General features: G+C 40.4%; 1 pseudogene; it reads left to right on the top strand.

The window, feature by feature from the left end:
- Positions 1–287: 287 nt before the first annotated feature.
- Positions 288–1,253, top strand: LOC149172498 (uncharacterized; annotated as a pseudogene).
- The last annotated feature ends 3,337 nt before the right edge of the window (positions 1,254–4,590 follow it).

The following is a 4,590-nucleotide window of genomic DNA, read 5'->3' as shown; positions in this document are numbered from 1 at the left end:
CATGTTTCATGTGATTTCGTAGCGAAGAAACTCGGTCTAGGTGATTGGAGACAAAGGGTTCTGTTTACGACCTGAATTCATTTAATGGAAAGTTGCTTGCTGGCATCAATCAAAAGATTCAGTTATACAAATGGGAGCTCCGTGATGATGGTTCAAGAGAATTGCAGTCTAAATGTGGCCGTCATGGGTACACCGCAGCAGCAGAGGCCATAATATTATTAATGTTAACAATACCCGGATTGGACCGCCTGGGAAAGGGCCTAAATGCGGTGGGATTTGACTGTACTCCACATGCCTCTCATTTAAAAGGCACAAAGCAACACCTTCAACGAGATTTAACGCGACAAAAACTCTATTCGAAGATAAACCCTTGCTCTGACACTGTATTCTGTTAAGCGTGTTTGCTACTTTGGCCTTTGTTCTGCTCTGATTTACTCCCAGCATCAAAGATGCCGAAGTCTAAGCGCAACAAAATGGTGACTCTTTCTAAAACCAAAAAGAAGGGAAGGGAGCGTAAGGAATCAATAGTGAATCAAGTGAGGCAAGCTGTGGAGGATTACATCTCAGTATATGTTTTCTCATTTGAGAATATGCGGAATGTGAAGTTCAAAGATCTCAGAGACCGATTAAAGGGTAGCAGCAGGTTCTTTCCAGGATCAAACAAAGTATTACAGATTGCATTGGGTCGCACAGCTGCTGATGAAGTCAAGGACGGTATTCATAAAGCTAGTGAGATGTTACATGGTGAATGTGGTCTATTCTTTACCAATCTACCAAAAGGAGAGGTTATGAGGATTTTTGAAACTTTTGAAGAGCGTGATTTTGCAAAGACTGGATCACTTGCAACAGAAACGGTTGAGTTGAATGAAGGTCCTTTGGAACAATTCACGCATGAGATGGAACCATTTCTGCGGAAGCAGGGGATGCCAGTTCGATTAAATAAAGGTGTGATAGAATTAGTAGCAGATCATGTAGTTTGCCGAGAAGGAGAGCCAATATCACCCGAAGCATCTCGCATACTACAGTTAATGGGTGTTCAAATGGCTACATTCCACCTCAACCTTGTATGCCGGTGGAGTCCTGATGAGTTTGAGATTTACAGAGATCATGGTGTGGCAAATCCTTCAGATGGTTCGTAGTGCATGCATTAAGCATAAAATTCTTTTACAAGTTTTTTTGGTTCACGGTATTATTTTAATGTAATACCTCAAGTTCCTTTTGGCATAAAATATTGGCTTATGAATGGGAGAACTTCTGAGAATAGTTTTCTCATTCTAGTGTTACTAGAGTTATTTGTTTGTAATATAGGTAACAAGCTCATGTTGGTGTAGTTTTTTTTAAATGCAATCGCACCTGCCCAATCATCCCAAAACTCTACGTTGGCACAATCGTAAAATTCTGGGGCAGGTAAACCCACGAAATCAAGGAGATCCAAGGGTGGAGCACCTGATTCAGCTGGTCATTCTGGAAATGCTATTGCAACTGATGAAGGGCAAACAGGCAATGAATCCATTAATCAGCCAGTGAGGTACCAGCCAGCTTCATACAGTTATATTTGGAACAGTCAATGGTGTTATTGATGTCATTGCATCTTTTCCTCAGGAGAAATATCTGTTTCTTGAAAAGTTGCAAGCAAATATTTTCAAAACGATCAAGGGAGTAAGGTGCTTAAGCCATGAACACTGGCGATCATTTAGCTATGAAAGGAAGACTGTGTTTTTGAAATTACACAGCAGTTTCGTAGCGCGCTACGAAACTGCTGTAGCTGCATGTTACAATTCAGTTGATCAATTATGATTGACAAAGCAGCAAATCTTTTTGAAAGGTTTTGTCATCACACAGGTACATGGGAAAAAGCTTCCAACGCATCAAGGACGTGGCAGTCTTCTACATTTTGGGTAATTAAAGGATAAAGACATGCTTCTTTGCATTCGAATATTTTGAGGAAAACTAAAGCCGAGAAGCAAGGATAGTCTCCTATATTTCTGGGCAGTTAAGAAGATTCAGCATCCAAGGTCAACATGGAGCATTAAACATCCATCACAGCCACCGCCAGAAGGGAACCAGATGTCAGAGAACGAAATCATCTTAATTAAATCCATCATGCATGTAATATGGAGTTAGAGTCATAGTTGATTTAGATCTCTTAAAAAACTCCAGTCAGCACTTTGTTGTATTTATTAGTTAGTTAAATGGTTGATAGGTGTCATTAGAAGTAGTTTTCGAATTCCCCTCATGCTGGAGGAGGAATCTCGATCAGTTAGAATAAAAACTCTATATATAGCTGAAACAGCAATGTAATCAAGGTTGGAAAACTTTATGACAGAGCATTGTATTTGGCTTATGTAAAGACAGAGTTTCAGTAATATAATTTGGCTTTACTTCTCAGGACTCATGAAGGATTTCTATGTTCAAAATGTGTGATCTTGTCCTTTCCTTAATTTTTTACAGTTGTATAAATGTATAATCACTCAGAATTCATTGATTGTGCTCTGATTTCCTGTATGCATTTATAAACCGTGGTTCCATATGAGTTGTGTTTTGAATATTCAAATGTTGAATGCCCTGACTTCTATGTAAAGTCAAGATCCATGTTTATTAAGATGTTGTTGACTCCATAGGCCCAATGGAAACCTGTTTAATGTTTTTTTAGCATCCATATTTGTCTCAGTTATTTCACAAAGAGTTAGCCATCTTAGCTTAATCAAAATCATTAACCCATCCAGAGAGAGCCCTCTCAGGTTGAGGAGGCTAAGCCTCAGCCTAAAGTAGGTTTGAAATAGTTACTTAGAGTCAACCTGACCAGCAGCCTATCAGGATCTGATTTTGAGATAACACCCAGCCAACCAACTAGTCATTTCAAGCTTATGTTCCACCACAACCTCAGTGGAATACCCCACACAAGGAGTGGAGGCCCCAATACAACAATGCTCCAACTCTATTGCCTCCACCACCTACCCAACCACAACTCCTACACTCTGCTTCACCCAAGAAACCCCAGATGCCTGCCCAACCAAATCTGAACCAAAACAATAGGCAGGCTCAACAAGTATACAGTGGAGAGACATCATACCCAGCTTATGCTGTAGAAATCCAAAAGATCAACCTAAGATCTGGGAGAATTCTCCCAGATAACCAACCTCCCTCTCCACATAGGGAGGTTGAGGAAGAAAGAGAGGAAAGCAACCTTAAAGTAAATCCACCCTTTCCTGAGAGATTAGCCCAACCACTCCATCCTACCCCAAAATAACTTGAACTTCTAGGAGAATTGAAAAATCTATGTGTAAATATCCCCCTTCTCCAAGCAATAAAAGATGTTCCCATTTACAATAATTTGATTAAGGATAAGTGCTTCAAGCATCCAGGAAGAAGAAAAAGGGATGCCCCTACCATTAATGTCATTGGCAGCTATCTGACTTAATGTTGGGGCAGGTAATATGTCCAAAATATTTGGACCCTGGAAGCCCTGTAGTAGATGTGCACATCAATGGCACCATTGTCCCACACACTTTGATTGATCTTGGGGCTGCCATTAATGTGATGACCAAGGACACCATGCTCAAGCTCAACCTCCAAGGGTCCTTGAGGAAGACCACAACAGTTCTACAACTTGCATACTGTTCCACAATCACCCCTGAGGGAATTGTAGAGGATGTGATGGTCTCCATTGACTCCTGGGAGTACCTTGCAGATTTCCTAGTTCTTGAGGCTAAGGCTAAGATTACTGGTTACCCTCTCATCCTTGGGAGGCCATGGTTGGCCACAACTAATTCTTACATTAGCTGCAGAGCTGGGAATATGACCATCAAGAATGGGCATATGTCCAAACAGTTAGTCCTATACGCTCCTGCTCAACCTTCTCTAGAGCATGAAATACCTTTATGGTTGGAGGAGGAGGAAGAAGATGAGGCTTATTCAGCCCAACTTTATGCTTTGGAAGCAACTATAGTAGGAGGACAACAAGATGAAGATGACTTAATTGAACACCTACTCCAAAGACCAACTCCTAGTTCGTTACCATTAGAAGAAGAAGTAAGGGATACCTAGAACAATCATCCAATTGACATATGCTTGGCCAATTCCAACCCACTCTGTGTCAAGACCATAGAATTTGGCCCAGAGAAAACTTTGAAAATTAATCCATCTCTTTTTGCTCTTTAAGAGGAAAAGTTATGCAACATGTTGAGAGAAAACCTAGAAGCCTTCTCTTGGAGTTACAAGGAAAGGAAGGGAGTACACCCCTCAGTGGTACTCACCACATATACATCAAAGAAGGTTGCAAGCCAGTCCGAAAACCACAAAGGAGGATGAATCCAGCCCTTAAATATATAGTCAAAGAAGAATTGCAAAAACTGCTAGATGCAGGATTCATTTACTGTTATGAAACCAACTCAAGAAAAGATAGAAAAGATAGATCAACGCCTTAGAATTTAGCCTCTTCGAGGGGGAAACCTACTTTACATTACATAAATGAACAATTCTTGGATGATACAAATGAAAAGACCTCCTTTCTATATATAAGAGTCTAAGAGATCATAACATAATCAGAGCCGACATAACAATAATAATGTAAGGGCACAATAATAACAA

The sequence above is a fragment of the Pinus tabuliformis genome, chromosome 4_2 (assembly GCF_031772625.1).
Source record: "Pinus tabuliformis cultivar Carrire ecotype Pingquan chromosome 4_2, CPIR1, whole genome shotgun sequence".
NCBI lineage: Eukaryota > Viridiplantae > Streptophyta > Pinopsida > Pinales > Pinaceae > Pinus > Pinus tabuliformis.
This window is presented reverse-complemented; position numbering and strand designations above follow the sequence as displayed.